At 36.9% G+C, this 25,369-nt stretch overlaps 1 long non-coding RNA gene across 4 annotated transcripts in view; it reads left to right on the forward strand.

Moving 5' to 3' along the window:
* LOC109452868 (uncharacterized) overlaps window positions 1–25,369 on the forward strand; it is a 68,868-nt gene that overhangs the window by 37,881 nt on the left and 5,618 nt on the right. For all 4 annotated transcript variants that reach the window (XR_012493877.1, XR_012493878.1, XR_012493880.1 and 1 more), the window contains one exon: window positions 10,890–11,042. This is a non-coding gene — a long non-coding RNA (uncharacterized LOC109452868). The remainder of the gene's footprint in view (window positions 1–10,889; window positions 11,043–25,369) is intronic.

Consider the following 25,369-nt stretch of genomic DNA (forward strand, 5'->3'; position numbering starts at 1 on the left):
TCAGAGAGATGTATTCAAACCCCATTCCTTTCAAAGAAATATATGAAAGAGAGGAAATCTAAATACAGACACTTCAATGCAACGTGCATGGAGGTGGTAGTTTAGTTTCCCTTTTCCACCTGGGAAAGCATATCACTTGCCTATTTACTCACTCAGTCATTTAATTAACCATCGAGTACTGAGTAAAACCAATACTTATCAGGCATGGTGCCAGATGGTGGGGAATAAATAAATAAAACATGGTCTCTGCCCTCTAGGTGATCATGGTTCCATGCGCACATAAGAAATTATGTAGAAGAGGAAATGATCAGGTGTCTTTCAGCAGGAGAAATAGTGTGTCAGGGAAATCTTAGAGAAGGAGATGCTTGGCCAACGTGTTTAAGAATGAAAGGGAGATTCACCTGCAAAATGGACCCAGTCTTCTTAGTAATAAATCCAGATTCTTGATACAATACCTTGAATGAACGCAAAAGGGCCCGGTGGGTCTGTAGAAGTCTATGAAATTTGCTGTTATGCTGTGAGAGGAGGACATGGTGGGACATAATCTGGTGATTTGGCAGCATTCAAATCATGCAAGGTCTTGAATGTCTCTGGTTTTGTTCTAAGGAAAAGAACTTGGCACAACACAAATATCTGAACCTATAAACACACAGCAAAAGAGAACAGAGGCTGCTCAAAGACATGGATGGGTACACATAAACTCTTGCTTTCATTATGTACATTCCTTGGGATTAGGGTTGTAGGAATCTACCTCTCAGGTAAACTGGGTACATATTAATGTGCAACTCACAACTTTTAGAGAACTGCTATATTTTTTTCCTTAGCTGCAGAATATGTTTTAAAAAACATGAAAATTGTTTCTAGCTTTAATTTTTAATTGCCTTAATTTGAGAGACCATTAGTCATGGAGGTGTTTCCATAGCAAATGTGTGTGGGATGTCCTAGGTTTGTTGGCAATGGCTCAAGGGAACTTATATCATTAAATTGGGAAGAGGCTTGGCAAGATGGCGAGAAAATTCATGGCACTGTTCCCATAGCATGAGGCCCCCTTGTAAGGGCAAGATAAATGAAAGGCAAAGCTTAAAAGAGAAGTGCTGGAATGAAAGCCAGTAACAAGAGGAAGATAAAAATGGAATCCCAGTTCAGTGTGAATAATGGGAATGCAAATGGTGCTGCTAAAAGAGGATGGAACATTGCTTTTCAAAAAGGCAAAGCAAAGGAAAATTGTAGTAGCAAAAGCATTTTGCACGGTGAAATTGTACACTGTGTATGCTTCTCAGAAGCAAAGCCACCTACTCTGATTTTTCCCAGCATGATGCTGTGAATTTGGTGAGTCATTTTATGAAGGTTTACTATGAAGCTCCAATCTGCATGTTTTTTTAAATAATACATTTGGATTAAATCTTTCTTTTCCCAGCAGCTGCCGACTTATGCTCCCATTTTATAGCCAAATATCTTATCTGGGCTACAAAATAATACAGTTAAAAAAATTAATGCATTTATGGAATGATCTCTAAGATTTATGGCTAAGTTAAAAAAAAAAAACCATGGTGGAAAGAAGTGCTTATGGTATCCTGCTATTTATCTAAGAAGTAGGTAATCTGAATGTAAATTTGCTTTCATTAAAAAAAAATCTCAGGAAAAAGATATTTATGGGCAAGTGAGGAAATAAGGTGGAGGGGACAAGATTAGGAGTTAGATGTCTCTGAATATATTTTGTTTTTGTTTTGGATTCAAAAACATGTAAATATTTAACATGATTATAAAACAAAACTAATCATGAGACAAAACAATCTCTAAAAATTGAAAGCAAAATAACACAAATGAACCTGAGTCTCAAATTAATGGTATAATCACAAAGGAATTAATTCAAGTGACAAAGTAATTTATCTATAAATGAACCCTAAAAAACAAAAAAGAATTGTCAAAAAAAAAAATTAAACTGTTTTTCTTAATTTTTTGTTGTTGAAGATAGTATTGTTATTATTTTGGCTGCTTCTTTTCTCCTCCCTCCCTCCCTCCCTCCCTCCCTCCCTCCCTCCCTCCCTCCCTCCCTTCCTCCTTTCCTTCCTTCCTTCCTTCCTTCCTTCCTTCCTTCCTCTCTCTCTTTTTTTTTTTTTTTTGGGGGGGGGTTGGTGGTAACTGTCGTGTTAACAACAAATGAGCAATTATGTTAGTGTTGGGAATTAAGATTTTCAGCATGGAAGAAGGTAATTTAAATGTAAGATCAAAGAGATTAAGTAAAAACCCTGTAGTCTTGAATTGATATTGTATTTGTCAATTGAAGTTGCAATGCATTTTAATACTTACTATCTATCTATCTATCTATCTATCTATCTATCTATCTATCTATCTATCTATCTATCTAGAGTCCATAGCTCTACTCACTGAAAAAGACCTGGAAACAATGACCACTCAATAAAAATGAACACTCCTCATGTTCATTAACTAGGTTCAGAACCCATATTGTGCTCTCTCAATACTGTTCCCCATAAAAAGAACCAGGCCTCCTTGAAAGAGAACTGATTTGAGATCTGGGACAGGAAATGTGTAACAACCAATGTGGAATAATTTATCAAACCAAAGGAGCAGGGATGCTATCAATGACTTTGGGGTTATGACTAAAATACTCTGGAGCCAACTAGAAATGGCTTTCTGTAGCCAAAGATGGGACAATTTGAGAGTCAATAAAACAATAACAGTAATGGATTGAAGCACATTCATTATGTTTAAACCTGTAGTGGTTCTAAAACACACACATGTGAGGGCACAGCCAAGCAATTCCCCTTAAGTCCCCCAAAGCATTGGTCTTCTTTAGAGGATTCTAGGTAACTAACTCATAAATTTGAAAGCTAATAAGTGAAGGGAAAGAATCAAACATTTTCCCTGTATTCCTATGCACACTATGCCCCTGGGTAATCAAATAGAAAATAGCTCCTGATTCAATCAGCAAAATGAAGATGAAGTTATTAGACAATTGGGGAAATGTGAGCATTGATTGGATAGTTAGTAATATTATGGGCTTAACTCTTAGTTATATTTAGTTATGATAATGAATTGTCATTACCTTTTAAAAAGTTATCTCTGAAATATATGTGCATACATATTTAATATATATCGTATGTAGTTATATATGATATATATAATATATGCATATATGTTTACAGATGAAATGTTGTGACATCTTAGTTTTGCTTTGCAATAATCCAATGGATGTGAGGGGAAGGATAAGGGTATAAATAAAATAAGATTGACCATGAGTTGAAAATTGTTAAAGCTGAGTAAATGGGGCTTTATCTTATTCTTTTTTCTTTTGTATGTATTTGAAAATCTCCATATAACAAGTTTTGAAAAATCAATTTCTTTGTTCGTCTCTCTTTTCCTGTAACCTGGTAATGCTGCTTCCCAGTGTATTTTTATGCTCGCGTGGCAAGTACTCAGTGACTGTTTGCTGCAGTCATGCTCCTGGTGGTGAAGGTGTCCCTGTAGCATTGTTTAAGGGTCTTATTCTGGATGAAAGTTGGACAGATAGAGAAATGAATTCTAGGCATTGATTCAGGTCAGTTATTTGGTAACTCTTTTGGGGCAGTCATAAGTTTTCAAACTTAGACATCTGATGTTTGGAGTTCTAAAAGAGATTCCGGTCTTAAAGTGAGGATACTGGCCTTCTTATATTGGAGCGGTATTTCCTTGAATCACAAGAAAACAGTTTTCCAACTAAATTGCTCGTGAAAAATTGACATGATGTAGTCTCATGACTGATTATATCCTCAAGTGCAAGGAGACTCATCATTAATTATTTTACCATAAAGGAGCTGAGCTCATGACTATCTCTGTTTAGTAGGTATCTGTAGTTTTTCCCAGCGAAACCCAATGTTTCAATACGTTGGATTGTCACTCTGGGATATTTGTTTTCATTCTGAAGGTTTTAATCTGTATAAGTTTTCAATTCTAATACATTTTCTTATATTAATTCATTGATGTTTTTTCTTCTCAGTTTATTATTATTAGTTTTTTTTTTTTTGATACGGTAATTCAGATCTCTGTACTTCTGGATTGATTTTATAATTGACTTTTGTTTTCCTTCTGTCCTATTTTCTAGCTCTATAATTTTGATCTAATTTCTGGGCAATTTCTACTTTATGTTCCTAATCCTTCTATTTACTTAAAAAATTTCTGTTTATGCAGAAAGGATCTTTATCTTTCTGATGGTTTCTTGAAAAAAACAGCATCTTTGTCTTCTTTCATTTGTGTCATTGGATACAAAATCTTTTTATATTTCTCTGAAACTGTAACTTCTTTGAAATGTCTTCTGCTCCCTGAATTAACTCTGTTTCCTCCAAGTTCTGCTTACTTGTTATTTATTTATTTATTTTTTGTATTTGTTTTTCACATTAGAGTCTTTTTTCAAATATCCCGTGACCCTTGGCTGGCTAGTCACATTTAAGAAAGAGGCTCTAAATAGCTGATTGAATGTTGTGTGCACGAGGCTGGGTCTTATTTACTGCTGGGCTTCCAAGTAACTAAGAGTAAAACCAGTGATGTACTGGGAGAGCCCAAGAGTAATATTAAAAACATTTAACAATTGGTAAGACGTGGGCATCATTCAATCAGAGAAGGTGCTCATTCAGAATACACTGTAATAAATGACTCATTGAAGAACACTGTGTGTACAAGCTGGATTCAACCACATCAGTGGGTCTTTCTCTTGGATGGTTTCCTCAGAGAGGACTTCTCCAGTGTGTTGTCTGGAGTGAGACAGGGATAGTAATCCTCCTGCCAGGGTTGGAGGGGTCCCAGAGTCCTTTCTGTAGACCGCCATTTAACCTCTCAGCTGTGCTCTGTGTCCCTGAAACACAATTTCTCCGATTCAGATTCTTCCAAATCTGTTAGTATCCTATCTTCTTCTGGTGGGTTAGAGGCACTACTTACCTGGCTGTCAGTAGAGAGGAGGACATTTGATGGTGAGGGAGGAGAGGGTCTAACTGCTTCTTATTCAGACTTTTTTCTAAGATTCCTTTATTCAATATCACCCTTCACCCTTACCTTCAGAGATTCCTAAAGCATTTTGGGTTTCTTCTGCACAAATCATCTTGTTTCCTATTAGCATCCCTCTCTTTAGGCTTAATGTTTAGCTTTCTCTGATCTATTAAATCAGTTACAACTTACCCAACTGTTTTTTTTTCTCTCTCTGTCTTTTTTACATACCTTATTTGCTATCATTTCCCCTCCAATTCTCTTTGCTATTATTTGTTTAAAGTGTGTGTGCGTATGTGTGTGCTTAATTTCCTTTTAAGATTATAGTAACATTTCAAAAGGAGATCAAATAAATATGTACATTTAACCCACTGTGTTTAACCAGAAGTTTTACATTGAAATTCTTCAGATGTATCTTTAAACATAATTAATTTTTGACAGTAACTAGAGTTCATCAGCTTTTATATGCGCTCTGAAAACAAAATGAGAATGTTAATGATTTTTCCTTTCCTTGTACTTCAACTCCCAATTTGGGGTTATCTGAAATTTTAATTCTAAATTATAATACAAATAATAATTTTTTAATCTGATGAATAAAAAGAATTTAAACTTAACAGTGTATTTTATCTTTATTTTTTCTTGTCACCATACTTTCTTATATCCCAGATCTTTCCTTATTTCGGGATCTTAGTTTTGCTCATGTACATGTTTGAATAACTTGTTCACATTTCAGTAGAAGTTGGTCCAGAGTGGAAGAGCTTGTCTCCAGTGATCCTGGGGGCAGAAGAAGACATTCTGCTAGGATGAGGTGTGAGCCTCCAGCTGGCTTCTGGGGCATCACCAGCTACCTGGGACAATGAACCACCCCATCTCTGGTCTCAGAGCCCACACTCGTCTGTTTTAGCCTTTGGGCAATTGATGCTCTCTCTTGCTCAGCATATTTAGGAGTTGGGGCTGGCTGACAAACCCAGTTCCTCTAAATGCACTGCCCCAATTAATCACTGTGGCAATTGCTCCCTCACCACCTTCTACCTGAAGTTCCTTGTTCCTCTTAATCAGTCTCATCTCCACAATACATCTCTCCTCTCTGGTGTTCTCTGGTCTCATCTCACCTAGACTTGAATCCTATTTGTTATATATCTTTAAAGATTATCTCACATCTTTGGTGTTGACATGAGTCTTGTTTCCCAGGGCTGTCTTATATACGCTTATTTATTTGTTTGTTTGTTTATTTATGTATTTATTTAACATAAGGACCCTGCTAAGCAGCTTGTCTACTATTGCTATGTTGTTTCAAGAAGAAAATTTGATTTGGTGTTCTTTCCTTTAGTCTTGTCTTTTTCTTTCTTTCTTTCTTTCTTTCTTTCTTTCTTTCTTTCTTTCTTTCTTTCTTTCTTTCTTTCTTTTTTTTAAAATCTGGTTTTCCTTTGTTTTGTTAGCATAGTTCAACCTGAAGGTAAAAGTCTGTCTTTTTAGCCAGCCACAGATTAAAAATAAACAAAACGCAATAAAACCTTAACTCTGATATTTATCTACTATGTATACTCTCCCGAGTGGCAAATAATAGATTTCTATATAGATTCCTCACTGGTTTTAGGGCATCTGTAAAGACACAGTAATATGAAAGAGAGCCAAAAAACTACAATGGAAGCAGTGTTGTCCAAAACAGTTTTCTTTAAATGTACATATATCCTAAAAGGACTCTGTGTGTCCCTTCAGGGAAACGGACACATTCTCTTCCCACGTTTTATCTTGTCAATCACCCCATTTTCTAGAACTGCGTTATTAAATATTCTTGTTTGAAACTTAAATCAATGTAAAGAATAGTGTTTTTTAGAAAGTTACTATTTTCTATAAAATGCATAATTTAAAAAAAAATATTTCTGTGCTCTTTAAGGTAAATTGTTCTTGTTTATTGATGCCAATTACAACTTTCACCATGGAATTCCATCTCTGAAATTACAATGTAAAACCTTAGAATATAAGTTAATTTATAAAATTTCATTTTAGGTATTTTTATCATTGGAGGTAAAGTTACTGCTATTGTATTGTGTGTAATATATGCACGTCATAAACTGTGGTTTACCTACATTAATGGAATGCTGTTAGGTTGAAAGAATGATGACTCTTCTTTCAAACTCATCTCGAAAATACTCACAATTTCAATATTATCGCTCATGGAAATTCAGGAAACATGATCAGTATATAAACAACAGTAGTTTATTAAAAAAGAAAAAGATCTGTACATGTTTAATGTTTTTAAAAATTTGAAGTCTGTATTTTTGGGAGTATGGTTGTACCAACCTCTAAAGATATATCTGATTTCTGGGATCTCTTTTAGATCATTTTTCTCTTAATACATATGATTCATGTACTAATACCCATGTGATTCACATGTACTTATAGATTTTACCTGGTGCCTCCTTTGCTATGTGTATTATCTTTATTCCAGATCTCTCTGTCCCTGCAATACACATTGAGTCTTTTTTTAGATTTTGGAGCAAGTCATGAAAGTGGGAACCAGAAGGAACAGGGTATTGTGCTGCTACAAAAGACTAACAAGGTCATCTATTCCAAATTTGTCATTGTTTACATGAGAAAACAGGTGTAGAAAAAGAAATGCCTGGTTAAATTCCCACAGCTGGCTAGCACTAAGCAGGAATGTGCATCTTTAGGAGGAGGGGTAGGTTTTTGGCATCTCTCACTCCTCTCGCTGCTTTGGGCCAGATGAGTCAAGTTAAGATGATGCCAAATTTTAGGAGCTCTAAAATGTTCTTAGCTCTAGAACGTGGATAACACATATCAAATTTTTACCTTGATTTTGAAGAAATTTACAGTTAAGTTTTGTGTTTTTGCATTGCCTTTTTTTCTTAATCATCTGAACTTGTAATATTTGAGCATACGAAATATAAAGTTGCTAAGGTAAACGCTGAATACCCTCAATGTGGAATGTACATGAATGACACCTTGGAAAAAAATGTTTCTTGCCAAAGACTAAGTATAATAATATAATATTTATTTTGAGTTCTTGAAAGAGTTCTGGTCTGTTCAAGTTAGGCTTTTATGTTTAAACACTAAACCATATTCTGTATAAAATCAAACAAACCCACAAGTAGACTGCAAAGAATCTGGAGTATTCGACTGGGCTTTGTGTAAAAGCCTCTTTTAGGGGTTGAATTAACAAACACATATTTTTTCTGTTATCCATATAACACAAGTAGTGGAAAGTTAGATTATTATTTAGTTGATAGTTTTTGCCTTAAGCCTATTATTTTATTGGTGTGTGTGTGAGAGACAGAGAGAGAGAGAGAGAGAGAGAGAGAGAGAGAGAGAGAGAGAGAGTTTTTAAAAGCAAACCATGACCTCTCTGGTAATTAGCACACTTACAAAAAAGTAAAGGGCTTACTGAAGTTTGATTTAAAGAAAAAACATGGAATGAAGAAACCTGAATTTACTTCCAACTTCTGTAGTTATACTTGTGTGAGGTTGAACAAGTCTCTTGCTTTCTCTGGGTCTTAGTTTTCTCATCTGTGAAATGAGGAAGAAGACAATTTAATTTCAAAACACCTTCCTAACTCTAAAGTTTGATAATTCTCTGAAATAAAATGAGTGTTCATACTTCACTCATCTTCACCAAGAAATAGTAATATTTAATACCCATAAGTGTCAGAAAGATTTGTTACATCACTCTCTTCTTGGAAAGGAACACAAGAGAAAGTAGCCTTTCTTACTTGATATGCCCAGAGATAATTTTAGAAATGTAGAAATAAGTTTTTCTTTATCAGCGTAGCAGCTTTATCTTCTTTGGGATTTATTGGCAACTTATAGCCACAATGTCAGTCAGACCTTTTTTTCCCTAAAATATTCTCATTATATAATAAAAATTTTAAATTAATTATTTTCTCTGAGAGGAATATTATAGTTAATGCTCACCTATACATTTCTTTGATTATTTAATTATCTGTTTTCACACCAGACTGTAAGGTCCATGAAAGCAGAGATCATTTCTGTTTGGTTCACAATTTAATCCTAGAATTTAGTGTAGTGCATGACGCCTAAGTGTCCAATGGAGGTTGGTTCAATAGGCTGACCAGGATGGTTCTAAATCAGATGCCATAGATCATCTTGCAAGCATCCAAAAAATTTTCCAAAAAGAAATTACATGACTCACATATAGTCTTTCTGAGTTCTCTGGATTGTGTTGTTGATGAGGAAGCATTTTCTTAGTTACTGGTGTTTTCTTTAGGAGGAGAATAGAGATGGTGGTGATCTGGCATGACAAATTTTCCACAGCCATGAGGTGTTAGAGAGTATTCAGATGTTATCGACTTCTGCTATTTGTTATCTCTGGAGAAAGGCTGTTAGTAAACCAGGTTTAAGCAGCCAGTGATGATGCCCCTCCCCTACCTCCATGCAAATTTTTATGACTCTTCATATAGATCCGTAACTTTAATTTGGCAAAGTACTCACCTAAGCATATGACTCACTGTTCTCCACAAAGATAGTGTGACTCCAGCAAGCCTGGGCAAGACCAGAGTCAGGGCAAAACCAACAGATGCTGAATGGGCCTACTGAGGACACCCTGGCAAGAAGAGTAAATGTGGACTGAGCTTCAGTCCTTACATGCTGGTTATTGTGCACAAGTGACGTCGCAGCTCGGTTAGATCAGTGATGTTGATTGGTTCTACAATTTTCCTTCATCAGTCATACCTGTAACTATTGGAGCTTGGATGCTCAATGGAAAGCAATGCAATTATACTTTTAAGAATTTTGCAAATATTAAGCTTAGGTAGCATTAAAAGAAAAATCATCTCAATCTTCCTTTCTTTTTTCCTTCTTTATTTCTTCTCTCCTTTCCTCCTTCCCTCTCTCCCTTCTTCCTTTCCTTCCTCTCTTCCTCCTTCCCTTTCTCCTTTCTTCCCTTTCTCCCTCCATCCCTTCATTTTCACAGAGAGGTGGTATGCTATAGTGAAAAGGCTTAGATTTTCGAGTCAGGTAGTTGTTATTTAATCTTGACTCTACCATTTTCTATCAACTCATTTTAACTTTTCTGAGGCTCAGTGTCCTCATGTGTAAAAAGGCAGATAATATTTACATCACAGGGCTATAGTGAAGATTAAGTAATATAATAACATTAGTTATAGTTTATTAAACATCAAATATGTGGATTCTCTAATTTAATCTTCACCACAACTTTGTGAGTAAAATGGTACATGGTGAGTGATATATAAATAACACGATAATGAAAATGTTGGATGTGCTCTATAACATGTCTTTTGTACATTTAGTTATTTAACTGTCAGGTGTCATTATTCATGCCATTAGCTGCCATACTCCCTGCCACCAAAGTGAAACTCATCATTCATTCATTCATTCAAAATATGTCCTTTGAGTACCTGCCATGTACCAGGTATTGTGTGTGTGTTGTGGGGGGAAATAGGGAACAAAAAAATAAGATACAGTTTCTAACTTCAAAAGGGTTATAATTTAGTAGAGGTTGTAAATCAATAAATGGACAATTATAACCAATTGATGAGTCTATTGACAGCAAGTAATACAGAGTGGATGTTATAGGAGGGACCCCCTAATTCCATCTCAAGGGGTTCAGGGAGGGTTTCTTAGGGGAAATCACATCTATGCTGAGACCTAAGGTATAAATAAAATTGGGGTTAGAGGTTGGAGTGTGTTGTAAGGAACTATGTGCAAAGGTACTAAGATGGGATGGACTGTGATGTTCGAGAAATCGAAGGCAGTTCATGCTGGAATTTGAAGGGATTGCTGGTAGGAGTTCAGGCTGGGGGCTGAGCAGGGCTGCTAGGTCATGGAAAGACTTGGCGCCCATCTAGCAGAGGTTGTCTAATCTCAGGCTACCTTTTACCTATTACTGAGTCCTTGGTTCTTCTTTCCCTCAGCTTTCTTTGGAAGAAGGGCCTGCTGTCCTGCTGACCTCCCGGACTCCTGATCTGAGTGAGCATACAGTTATGGGCTTACCCCTGATCCTCAAGTAATCTTTTAAGCTGTGTTCTTGGTCCTGAAAAAGAAAGGCTTATCTTACTAGTCACAAGGTACGGCATTCTTAGTCAGTTGACTATCTCTAAATATCACCCCTCCCCTAATCTGAGGGGTATTGGGCTATGGGGCAAGGAGATTCTTATCAAGGGAAGGGTCTCTTCTGATCAGCACTTTGCAGCCTGGGGGCCCTTTTAGCAGGCCCAGGAATCCCAGGCTGTGCTGACTGAACATCAACTCTCACACCACTGGGCTGCTCTGAATACAAATGACTTCTGGAAAACCTGAGCAAGCCAGACTCTGTTCCATGATAACCTAATTACCATTTCACTTGTCCTGGGAGTGGGGAGATAAATGATATATAGATCAATAAGCTGGGTGGAGGCCTGATTCACTTATTGACTCACAGTTTATCTTTGAGCTTGTGCTACAGAAAATACTATCCCTGTAGCGAGGCCTGTCTGAGTGCTAAGAAAAGTCTGAGACGTGCTTGAGGCCCAGAGCTAGGAGAGCAAACATCCCTCCTTTCCTTTGTGTGAGCAGTCAAATGCTAATTAACTCTGAGTAAGGAGACCATATCCTTCACTGTCCAGACCTGGACATTTGAAGAGTGGAAGAGGCTGCTGCTAATTACTGTGCTGTAATGGGGCTGTGCTCACCAGGAACTCTCTGTTGGTCTGATGACTGCTCCTAAATTCCTGGTGTCTGTACTTAGGGGTGAGAACATAGGGCCATATCATTTCTGGGTTTTATTCTGGCATTTTTTTCATGCTCCCAAAAGCAGTTTTTGGAACATTCCCCCTTTTGTGAAATCCTCATGTGTCTGAGAGGTCATTATTAGCCATTCTAATACAAGACAGTTGATTTCTAATCCAAACAAGGAGTGGAGTGGTAAAAATGGAAAAGAAAGATAATCCTGAAGAGGAAAACTTGAGCTGTATCTTTTGCCTCTTATAGTCCTTCATTAACTTTAATGTGGAGGTAAAGACATTATTTGCTTTGAAGTATTGGCCCATAAATTGCGTATTATATATTATTGGCTTTGATTATACCAGACCCTATGGGTAGGGATAATTATGAATGCTATTATTCTCTGTCCAGATAGGTAACAAGGAAGAACGTATCTTACATGAAACTCACAGGTGAGAGAGCAAGGAGGCACTTTCTTGATTTATGAATTGTTTTCTTCTAAACAGGTTTTTTTTTATAAAATAATAAGTAAAATGTCAGGATGCCGTGAAGCCAACGCCATCTTAGAAGCAGTATTTTTCTCGATCTTAAATTAAGCAGCTTGTGGGAGAATTTGATGACCAAGTATTACTTTCATTTTTCTCTCCTTCCTCCATTATAATGATATTAAAAACTACAATTTTTAGCATTAACTCCCAAAGCAGAAGTTCTCAAATCAGGGGTATTTTGCCCCTCAGGGGCTATTTAGTTATATTTGAACATATTCTTGCTCTTGTCACAGCGTGGGTAGGGTGCTATTGGCATCTAGTAGACAGACCAGAAATGCTGCTAAACAGCCTACAAAGCAGGAGACAGCGCCTCCTGCCCCAGGCAAATCAATTATCTGACCCCAAATGTCAATAGTGCAAAATTGAGAAACTGCTCTATAGCATCCTAATCATTTGTTTATTTATTCATTAAATACTTATTTATTGAACACCTACTATGTGCCAGGCATTGCAGTGCTGAGGATATAGCAGTGAACAAATAGGAAAAATTCCTACTCTTGCTTGGTTTTCATTTGTTTGATGTCCTCAGTTTTCTTTTCTTTTCAACCTTGGCTTCTATAAATATGTCATTTAGAAGAATCCCAATGGTATATAACCTACTCTGTAATTTGCTGAGATGTGAATGTGATTTTAATGTGATAAGAGTGTGATATGCAAGAGCAATGATCATCTCTGAAGAGTGGTGCCAGCCAGCAACCGAGAATATAAAGTCAAGTGAATGTGTGTTGTAGCACAGACACCCCACCCCCTACCTAAATCCTCTTGATGATTATAAGAGCTCTCTACTCCCGTGTTTAGCTCCACTATTTATTTTTGCATATTCATTTTCCCCAAAAGCAAACCTAATTAGGATCTAGCTTCTACCTCCTTGTGTCAGTCTGTTCCAGCTGCTATAACAAATACCATAAACTGGGTGGCTTATAAGCAACAGAAATTGGAGGCTGGGAAGTCCAAGATCAGTGCTGGCAGATTCAGTGTCTGGTGAGGGCCAGCTTTCTGATTTATAGGTGACCATTTATTTTCTCTCTGTGTGCTCACATGACTGAAGAGGTGAGTCTCTTTTATAAGGACTCTAATCCCATTCACGAGAGCTCCACCCTCATGACCCAATCACCTCCCAAGGCCCTATCTCCAAATGCCATCATATTGGAGATGAGGTTTCAACATGAAATTTAGGGGACATAACATTTAGTCTACAGCACCCCTTCTTCTTTCATAACATAACTCACCTACACTCATGTTTTCATGCTACTGCTCAGCTCTCCAGTCTGCCTGGAATGCCCTCCCTCCTCACTCCCACTTCACAGTGTTGACCTTGGGAAGTCCTACTCATTCTGCAAGGCTCACTCACCTTAAGCATCACTTTTGTTCCCCTTCCCATATTTCTAGGGTAAGTACTATATCATATACGCTCCACTGTTCCTCCTTGCAATTAAATTGTACATTCCTTTAGCGTAGGGAGAAAAAGACTCAAAAGCAAAGTTTCCGTCCTTGAGCAAGCTGTTCTAACCAGCAAATTGTCTATTGTTACCTCATCGTAAAGCTTCCCCACCCTCTCAATTCCAAATTATTGAATTTCTGTCACGAATTTGCTGTGTAATTCTGTATAGTTTATTTAACTTCTCTGAGTTGTCATTTTATCAACTCAAATTCTATCAAGTAATATTCTAACTATAGAGAATGTATCAAAGAAATGTATCAAATTCTTTGAGTTCTCCAGAGCAAAATTAGAGATGCAATAAATTGTCATTCATTAAAGATTATATATTTTTTGTTATCAAACATTGCATTCAGACACCAACAAAGTAAAACTATATCCAAAGAAAATGTCCCCTCCTTATACATGTCTAAAATTTGAAGCCATTTATAATATAACAAAACTTTGCCATGTAAGATTTTTTCTTGTGCACAAGATCATCATTCATCTTTTTCTCTAATTTGTCCTTAAATTTTTGAAAGATTAACAATTCTCCTCTTGCTATTTTATTTAGTTCTTTCCCCCATCATATGAAATGAGTTTCATGTCAGAGAAGTGAGGAGGTAAAAGTTTAAAATTATATGTCCTTGATCATGATCTGAAGCTTTCTTATATTATTACAACATTTACTGTCACAACCTGGGATAAAGAAGTGAAGAAAACAAGGAGGCTTTAGAAGAAAAGTGATGTAGAAATGAATGCCAGTTACTTTATTTACGTTATTGCTCCACGTTTTGGAATTAAAATTATTTTAAAAAATCATTTTGGTAAGATGTGTAAACGGGTGTCAGTGAATAATTGTAGGAGAAAGCAATGCAAGAGGATTTCAATCAGGATATCTCTCAGTCACAACACTTTTGTGTAGTATGACACGTCGATAGAATATCTCCATGCATGAAAATCTGGCGTTTAGATACTTCAGGTGAGATGGGTATGAAGAGAGAAAACTAGAATTTATTGATTACATTTTCTGTGCTATGTGTTTATATAGTTTATTTCATTTAACCCTTCCAGCAACTCAGTGTAGTATATTTACTTACTTTTGAGTTAAACAAACGAGCTGGCTATACAGTTACTTATGAGTAGAGCCAAAATTAAAACCTAAAATTCTCTGACTCAAACACCATACCACACAGATGTCCTCTTATGTAGAAAATAAATGTCCTGGCCTCAAGCAGTTTAGAATCCAGAAAAAAAAAATGCAAATGTGTCTGTAAAAAGCAGAATTGGTAGACTACATATTTATCTTAAGTATTGTAAAAATATCTCCATCTACATGATTATTAATGCAAAGGTCCAGCCTCACTGCTAATAGAACACTTGCTTTGAGTTGTTTTGCTCTTGGCACTAACTAGTGCAGAAACACAGTTATTATTTTGCTAATAAGCTAATACTGATCTTACAAGGTTTCTATGAGGATTAAGGAGACGTTTGGTTCATGCTTAATTCTCAAAAATGATGTTTTTGACCATTTGTGGCAGCCATTATTATTGGCATGCATTTTGATACATTTTGATAGATCTTGGAGGTTTTTGGTGGGGATGGGGCTGTGGTCCTGGGTGAAGCCTCTGCACTCACTGACCAGCGGTGCTGGTCAGCCTGATATATGCACCAGAGTGCTAAGTAATTGGGCGTGGGGAGGAGAGATGCCAGGGCTGAGGAGATACTAGAAAGAAGGAATCAAGCGTTTCACTACAAGTACTTTGCAATATCCAGTCAAGGAAATGGCAGGAATCTATGGGGAAAAAGTATAGGAGAGGGTCTGGGATGGGAGACGCATATTTGTCTCTCTCAGATAGAACATCTTCAGCAAGGCAGTTTTTGGGCCGGTGGTCACAACATTTTCCTCTTGCGTGGGATCTCTTTTGAAGAACTAACCCTACGAAACACAAAATCTCAAAATAATGGAGCATATTTTTCTCTCCCTATTTCATCCTTTAATGTAATACATTTAAAAAAGAAGTAGTTTCGCATAAACCCGATTAACTCTGAAGAAATAATCCATCCAATCCAACCCAGATGGAAATAAAGGGAATAATCAGGCTCCCATTATGCAAAGTGGTGCTCAGTTAATTTATTGCATCACACTGAATAATAAGCTGTTAGTTTCCACATTACTTTTTTCACATTAGATCAGATAGCTTATTACTGCTGGAGCTTATTTCATATGGCATAAAATTTGGATATATTACAATGGAGTAGATATTAGTCCATTATAAGAGACAGACTTAAGTACTTCATTTATAGGATCTCTCCATTTGGGAAATGGCCAGGGAGAAGGAGAAATGCAAACAAGGTAATGGACAGAGGGGGATTGGTGTGTGCTGCCCGTTGACCAGCTGTGCTCTAGGGGCTGCTGGTTGCCATGCAGGGGCCTGTGCCTTGGAGAAAAGCAACGTTTCCAGAGAAAACCAACATTTGAAAAAAATCCGAAGAGAGTTTATGTTCCTTTTCAGGGAAGTGTTGACATTTTAATTACTTTCTGTTTTCTTTGGAGCTACATTTGAAAATTGGAAGCAAGTTAGAAAAATAAAAATTGGCTTTATTAGAAATCAGATGAATTGACATGCAGCCATGAGCTGGAGAAAGTCCAGATTCAGCTCTTGACAAACTCAAGTCTCCAGCAGGACCCAGAAAGTAAAAAAAACAAAACTCAGCCATTGAAAAACCAACCAGAAGGATTCCTACTTGGGGCTTATCATCTCTGAGAGCAGACCGTGCCTCTGTGAAATCTAATCTTTTCCGGCCACGGGGCCCCTGTGCTTTACTTCTGTAATTTTTTTTTTCCCTTTAAACTTCGGTCTCACAGGGGTTGTGAGGATAAGTACGACAGGGATGCAAAGCAAAAGGAGAATGATCATGGAGACTCGGAATGAGTCGGCGAAATTGGTGGGTTTAGAATTATTTAGTTTTGGGTATAATTTGATACTTTTGGTATTTTATAAAAGAAAACTGCCTGTGGAAGTCAGGGCGGAGCCAGAGTAAATGGCTTAAAGAGATCTGATATATTTGTACCCTCTCTTCCTGCACCTGGAGTTGCTGAGAATTGAATAAATACTTAGCAAAACCAGGTTATCTACACGTGTTCCAGGATCAGCAAAGCTAAAAATAGTAATTTGGTACAAGATTGAAATAAAAAAATGCCAACAACTCCAACCAGCATGTCTGCGGTGCCCAAAAAGGTGGCACCTGAGGACATAGGCCCTTCCTGTCCCTTCCTCACCTCCCCCAGCCTTATTATACTCTGGGGACAATGTGAAAACTGCACTCAGCTTAGACCAGTCGATTCAGTAATAAGTGGATCAAAATGAGTCCCTAAAAATATCTAATATCTACTGTGTGCCAGGTGCTTTAAATACCCTATGCAATTTTTCAGAAAAGCCTGTAAGGAGGTATTATCTCTTCTGTAGATGTTATTTCTATTTTACAAATGAGAACACTGAGGTTAAGGCAAGATAAGTAAATTTGTAAGTTATACAAACTTTTCTTATACAACATTTCAAACATATGTGAAAGAAGATAAAATAGTGTAATGAAATTCTCTCTGTGTTTATTTTACATCCCCGTACTGGGTCAGCCTTCTTCATGAACATCTGCTGCACCCCATTATTTTGAAGCAAATCCCAGACATCATGTCATTTCATCTGCATATCTTGCAATGTGTCTCTAAGAGATAAGGTTCTTTAATCCAAAATAACCGCAATACATTTACTACACCTGAAAACATTAACACTAACTCCTAATATCAAATAGGCAGTCAGTGTTTACCTATCCCCAATTGTCTTACAATCTTTTCTAAACAGTCTGTTTGAATCCAGATCCAAACAAGTCCATACATTGTGATTGTCTGATGTGCCTTTAAGATCTCTTTCAATCTGTAGGTCCCCTCTTCCTCTCTAATTTTTTCTTTTCTTTTAATTTTTGGTGAAGATATGGGATTATTTTCCCTGAAGATTTTCTAACAGTCTGAATTTTCTTGATTGCATTTCCTGAGGTGTTTTCCAGTGTATGTGTCCTCTTGTTCCTTGTACTTCCTATGCATATACAGTTAGAGCTAGAGATTTTATCAGACTCTAGTTCCATGTTTTGGGCAAGACTAAGCCCTAAGTTATGGTATATGGTTCCATAAGTGGAAATGCATGTGTGTGTGTAATGTAGATTGAGGACTTTTTGCTTGGATCCATGCATATTTCAGCTATTGCAAAGTTGTGATATCCTTATTTTATCATTTAAAAAGAATAGGTCTTATTTGTTTTTAGAGCCACTTTATATTCACAGCAAAATTGAGTGGAAAGCACACAGAGTTCCCGTATGTCTCTGCCCACCCCGTCTTGGCATCCCAACCTCTTCCACTTTCAACACCCTGCACAGACAGAGCAGTACATTGTCACAATGAATGAACCTACACTGACTGGTCATTATCCGTCAGAGTCCATAGTTTACATTAGGGTTCACTCTTAGTGTTGTACATCCCATAGCTTTTGAAAAATATATAATGGTATATATTGGTCAATGATTTCTTTTTCATTTATTTCCCGGTATACTTCTATGAGGAGAAATCCCCCCCTCATTGTCTCTGGGGAGGTGAAGAAAAGTTCATATAAAAAACCCAGGATAAATTATTTCCCTTTATCTACCAGTATGCAGAATAGTGAGTTGCTTCTCTCTGGTATCCTCTAAAGTGAACGTAAGTCATTTTTATTTTATTGTAATATCACTAAGAATTCATGTATTTAAACATAATTGATGTGTTTCAATGCACTGTCGTATATATGCATGTATATATAGATATACATATATATGTATATCTATATATACATACATATGTATATCTATATATACATACATATATATATATATATATATATATATATATATAAACTTGATGATAAACTTCTAGGTCACCAATGTCTATGAATCTACATTAATTTGGTGTCTTAATTGGAAGAAAGTAATCCTTAAGGTGATTTAAAATTTTGTCTTAAAACACTCTTTCATTTACTAACTCCTATAAAGATTCTCCTTAGTCTCCGAGGATAGTAGAAAACCTTGCTTTATTGCTACAAAAACAGAAGCTGCTATTTATATAGACATAAGAGCAGGAAAAAAGAAGGAAGGAGGCAGGAAGAAAAGAAAAACAGAGTAAGCAAATGAGTAATAAAAACTAAGTTGATTAATTGATAGGCTACTGCATAGTCTGGGGAAATAATTGCAGTTAATTTACTTCTATGGTATGATGTGGCATTATTATGAAGTGGTTAAGCTTGAGGGCTTGAGGTTCAGACTGCTTGGGTCAAAGCTCCAGTTCTGGGACTTTCCAGTTGTGTCTGATTGCCCAAGTCCCTTCTCTGTGCCTTAGGTTCTCCATCAGTGCAATAGAAATAAAACAGCATTGGCTTATAGGGATAAAATAAGTGACTATATATGAAGTGCTTCGATTGCTCATAGTAAATACTAACTGATTTTGTGGTAGTGATAATGATAATTTGTTGAGTAACTACTAGGGGCATCCGATATACACATATATACAAATACATATACATATACATATACATATACATATACATATACATGATGCCAAAAAATGTATACACAATTTAAGAAAGGAAAAAAACTAGTAAAATTGTAATACTCAATATATACAGATAACAAAAGATGGATACAAGTCACATTTGACTTCTGCAATTTCAAGAGGTGATTAAAGTTCTGATTACAGAGAACTACTGCTTGAGCAATGTTGACCAAAGTGTCCACTTGTATACCTTTTTTGGCACCCCAGTGTGTGTGTGTGTATATATATAAATTTTACCATTTGAAAAATCTATCACCATTATTTATTACTTATTCTAGCACAGTAACTGGCATAGGGAAGACACAATATACCTTTTTTTGAATGTGAATTGAGCAATATTATTAGGTGTATTTGACCCATGTTAGGTTTTACTAACATTTGCAAAGAACTTTAATAAGACAAAGGAGGATACAGCACTCAGAACTTTAGCATCCAGTGGGAAAAACTTAGTGGACAAATCCCAGTAAAGATGTTTAAGCACTGAAGTGATCTGTGAGGTATTAGTGAGTCCCACAATTCTAGTATTGCCCAAACAAATCAATATCAATATTCACCATAGTTTTTTCCTAACATAGGAAAAGAAAGAAAGAAAGAAGGAAAGGAAGGAAGGAAGGAAGGAAGGAAGGAAGGAAGGAAGGAAGGAAGGAAGGAAGGAAGGGAAAGAAAGGAAGAAAGGAAGGAAGGAAGAAAGAAAAAGAGAAATAATTTTCATATCACTCCTCCAACCACGGAAATGATTTTAATTATCAGTTCATTTGTTGGCAGACTCTTCTGGCAGATGTACCTGCAACTTGGAAAGATAACAAATGAACCAATTCCTTACTCCAGAGTTGACACTGATGGTGCTTGCTGAATTTGCTCTCAGAAAAGAATCCTGGGCAACAATACATCTGGCACTCTGTTCAGGCATTTGTCACGTCGTTGACATGCTCAGCCTCCATTGTCCACACCACCCTGACAGCAAGTTCTTTATATTTCAAAGAAATTGCAGTTTGAATTAATATAATTAGAATGTAACTGCTATTCACTGCACAAACTCTTCATTTCCAGGAGTACAGATCTGATAGTACGTCTGTGCTCAAAATCTTCCCAGTGATGGCTGGAGGGGAGCAAGCAGATGATAAAATGACAGAATATGCACTATTTTATCAGCCTCTTTAAGTACCAACCAATGGAAATACAGGAGGAGAAGAAAACTGTCCTATCTCTGGCAAGTCAAAATAGAAATGTCTTCCAAGTTTACCAGGCTGTACAACACTTTTGTAAAATATGCCATATAGGGTATCTGAAGTAAGAGAAAGAAATGAAATAGGAAACATTACATATCTTCCCAGAGAAAATTATATGAAGTACAGTGGATAATTCATGGGTAGGATTAGAGAATTAAAAGGTGGTTGGATAACTTCATGCATTCTTTACTGCTTCGCTTTGAATGGTCTATATCACTAACCAAACAATTATTACTAAGTAAACAACTTGAGTGCTAGATTCTTGAATTTCATTCTTTGCTATTGCTACGTTTGTGCAAATACTTGATTATTGATATGGTGGAAGCTGACATCATCATCTTTACTTTAGAAATAAGATTGATTTACTGTCTCTCAAATCAGTTGACATTCCTGAATGACTCATTTGAAGGAAACGACGACCTGACATCTCCATATGTGGGCTGTTGTTCATAGCCTCTCCTCTGAAGGATATAAAATTTATCCTTGTGCATATTGGGGACTGAATGTTTGTATTCCTCTAAAATTTTATATCCCCCAAAGTTATGATATTTGGAGGTGAAGCCTTTGGGAGATAATTAGGTTTAAAGGGGTTCATGGGGTCCCCATGATGGGATTAGTGTCCTTATAAGAAGAGGAAGAGATACCGGACCCCTCTCTCTCTCTCTCTCTCTCTCTCTCTCTCTCTCCCTCCCTCCCTCCCTCTATTCCTCCCTCCCTTCCTCCCATGTAAGGACACAGTGAGAGGCAGCCATCTGCAATCCAGAAAGAGAGCCCTTACCAGGAACCGAATGGACTGGCACCTTGATTTTGGACTTCCCAGCCTCTAAAACTGTGAGAAATAAATTATTGTTGTTTAAGCCACCCAGACTGTGGTATTTTGTTATGGTGGACTGAGCTGGCAGTGCATAGGAGTTCATTGGTTTAATGAGCTCTGGTAAGGGATAATCTTTTCATTTTTTTGCTTTTCTTAGAAGCACCTATTGATCTTTACCTAAAATTCTGTGTCAGAAATTACAATGGGTAATGTTGTACAAAAATAGGGCCAAGGTTTGTGAGTGACAAAAGGGGTTCAAGAGATGAATACTAGTGACCCTTTTACTTTTAAACCAAATACATTATGTTAAAGAGCTGCCCAGCCTTGATTCTCTTTATAAAGGCTTTTCCAGTCAGCATCTTGGAAAAGTCTGGTGCGATTACTTGCCTGGAGGTTCTCCTATGGAATGTCTTCTTCACTTTCCCTAATCTGGGGGGATTATGTACCATTTTTCATTAAGTATCCCAGTACTTTTCAGAATTAGGCAGGCTTCAGATTCATGTTTATGTATGTGTGTATGATGGTGGGCAGGTGTAAGGGGAGTACTTGTTAAGATGTTGATGCCTGGATCCCCCCAGATCCACTGAATCAGAATTTTCAGCTGTGGTGCTCAAATTGTATAAGTTGAAAAATCAGTCTGAGTGCTTCTAATACACACTGAACTTGACACCCATAGTCCAATGTTCTCTTTCACTGATACAAATGTTCAAGATTACTGCTTAGGTGGATCTGTCTATGGTTGATATGTGTGATTTTAAAAAATGCATATATTTAATTTGTATAAATGGAAATCCATTTAAGATGTTTGGGCCAGTAGTTATTTGAGGGGATTATCAGAATATCTGTTAGACCTCCTCCCCATTTGTGACATTTCCCCTTTGCCATAATTACCCATGTTTAATTAGTTCCTCAGTCTGTCTGTCCTGTCTGGGTTAGAAAAAAATTAGTGGCCTTAAGAGAATTCTCAGGGTGGGGGTAGGGAATGGATTGGTGAGGAGGGATTTTCTATCCCTCGTTTGACCAATAAATTGTGGGATGACTTGTCATGTGAAAAAGAGCTTGATTTGTCCAAAGAAGGGAATAGTGATTCCCAGGACCCAGCCTGTCTCTAACACCCCAGAAGACTTTATTCTGGGGGGCGGGGGGGCAGAGTTATTTCACAGTTTCAGGCAATTTACTTTCCAAACACATGCAACAGAGATTTATATTTTAATGTAAAAAATCTTTTAATAGAGTAAATAAATATGTCTCCCTCCAATGCATTTGTTTTATTATTCTGGATGTTTAATAATAGAATTGTGTGTCTAAACACATGTTTAGACATTTAAATATATGCACACAGGGAAAATATCAAGCTTGCAGGAAAGGCCCAGCCTCCAAACACGGACGCTCAATGGAATTTGCCTCTGTGCCACCCCAGAGGACTTTTTTCTTTTTCTGAGGTTTTCCCAATAAACTAATTGGTGATAAACTAAATGTCGTGAATATATAACAAATATTTTCCAAATAATTTTTTTTTTCAATTGTAAAAGAAGTACATACCCATGGAAGAGACTATGGGAGGAAAAGAGAAGTGTAGAAAAAAAATAAGAGGGAGAAAGTTTTGGCTAGAGTGCTAATTTTAGAATCAGAGAGATATGGATTAGAATCCAGCCTTATTAGTTGTATTCCCTTTAGTACAGTACTTCACATTCTGAGCCAGTCTTCTCATCTGTGAAATGGGAATAATGTTTCTCTCCCATGGGCATGGTAAGAATTTACTAAAATCCATTCCATAGAAGACTTAGCAAAATGCTAACAATAGAAGTTCCTAACACAATACATCTGAGCTCACAGTACTGTATTGCAGGTAACACAGCGTGGTGGTTACTAGCACATGTTTTTCAGGCAAGCAGACTTGATTTTGAATCCCTTTTGATTTTAGGCAGAATTACTGATAATTGGCATTCCCAGCACTAAGTACATAGTATTTTAAATACTTTGTTGAGCTCTCTTAAATTAATACTGTTATTATCATGAAATAGATTTCACTTATGTCTGTTTTTTATGATTTATGAACTGAAATCCTCTAATCCTTGCCTTAAGCTTGCAAGCACTCTTCCTAGTTTGTTAGAGTTATAAAACAAATACCCTCAAAAACAATTAACATTCACAAGAAAATAGAAGTCTTTGAGGCAATGTTTCCTTTTATTATCATATTTTTCTCTTTTCTGAAAACCAATGAAAAATGGCAGTTGTATATATAAAACAGTAGTTAGCCTTTATATGGATGATATTTTCCTAAAAGCTTAGAAGTATTTCACATTTGCAGGAAAACACTGTGTTCCCAAGTTGGATCTGATTAAATTTCAAATCTATGTTAACATCTCATTATTTTTCAAAAAAGTGAACGCGACACTTAACGGAAAATGCTCAGTGTCTGCCAGCTCTGTTTTTGTGGGTTCCTTCCCAAGGCTGTCTTGGGACCCAGGAGGGCTGGGTCGCAGCTACATCCTTGTTAAAACAGTTACCCTGCGTGAATGCTGGCCCTTAGTTTTTCCTTCCTTTCCCCTCTCCCATCCCGACATTGTTTCAGCTACCAGCCCCTTAATATTTTCTCTGAAGCAAGGAAAAGGGAAGGGCAAAAATGACTTTGAAAGAATAACATTTCTTTCTATGGACTTAAATAGAACACTCAACGCAAAACATCCTGTGTTTTCTTTTAATTGATGACACTCTGACTATAGTAATGGGTGAACTGAAAACCAAGTCTTGCTGTTCAGATAGGCATTGTTTTAGTCACATATTGCCCTACTGAGGGAAAGTCGTTTGACTATTAAAATTTCAACCTGGCCCCTTCCCCTGCACACTCCAGGCCTTCTTATCTCACTATGCCTTTCTTCACTCTATTTACTTATCACCTTCTAACATGTGTTTACTATGTTTTTTTTTTTTGTTTATTCCCTAACTCCCTTGGCCATAACAGATGCCCGTGACAGTAAGGATCTTTTTCTGTTTCTCTCACTGTGGAATTCTTTGTTCTTAAACCAGCACCTGGCACAAAGTAGCCACTTAATAAATATTTGCAGCATAAATGAATGCACTAGTTTCTTCCTCAGTGTCGTTTCCCATATGGCCATGGGGAAAAGAACTGGTAAAAATATGAGACAGAATCCTATAAACATAATATGTTTATACCTAGTAGATATGTTTGGAGTTTACATATCTTAGTTGGTGAGGAAGAGTACAGCTAGATAAAAGAGAGACCTCTCCTCGTCACTCTCTATCCTCTTTCTTTGTTTTTTTTTCTTTAAAGCTTGACTCACCTGCCCCTCAATAGGATACACATTTCTTTGCTCATCATCTACCACCCCTTACTAGAATGTAAGCTTTTTAAGAGCAGGATCTTATGTATTTTGTTCACTGCTACAGCTCCCTGCTTAGAACACTGTATGACACAGAATGATCACTCAGCACACACATGTTGACTAAGTGACTGCTTGGATGAGCATGGTTGTCATAAGCTCTCCCTGCCTGGCCCTGATTCCATCAGCTAGAGCATGACTGAACACCAAGCTCTTGGTACTGCGGAGGTAAACGATGGGTGGGGAGATGAGAAAGGAAAAAAAATGACCAAGCTGACACTAAGTTTCCCACTCATAGTGAAAAAGACACCCCACTCATTACATATGTAGTATAGTGTGAGCCCAGGGATGGTGGTTTTGGTCCAGGACTGTACACTTATTTTCAGAATAAACTGAAAGAATTTCTTGATGTCACATTTTTATTATCTGTAAAATCAAAACGGTGTTTTGATGGCTATAGTGGAAGGATAGAAAGGGCCTGACATGTGATAGGTGGTCAATAAATGTTAGATATCATCATCATCATTATCATCATCCAGGGTTTGGGAAACTACAGCCAAATCCAGCCTTCAACCTGCTTCTGTACAAACAATTTTATTGGAATGTAGCCATGCTCATTCATTTTTATTTATTTTTTTATTGTCTAAGACTCTTTGTCACTACAACAACAGAACTGAGTAGTTACAAGAGACTATATGGTTTCCAAAGC

This window comes from Rhinolophus sinicus, linkage group LG02 (genome assembly GCF_036562045.2).
Source record: "Rhinolophus sinicus isolate RSC01 linkage group LG02, ASM3656204v1, whole genome shotgun sequence".
Classification (NCBI taxonomy): domain Eukaryota; kingdom Metazoa; phylum Chordata; class Mammalia; order Chiroptera; family Rhinolophidae; genus Rhinolophus; species Rhinolophus sinicus.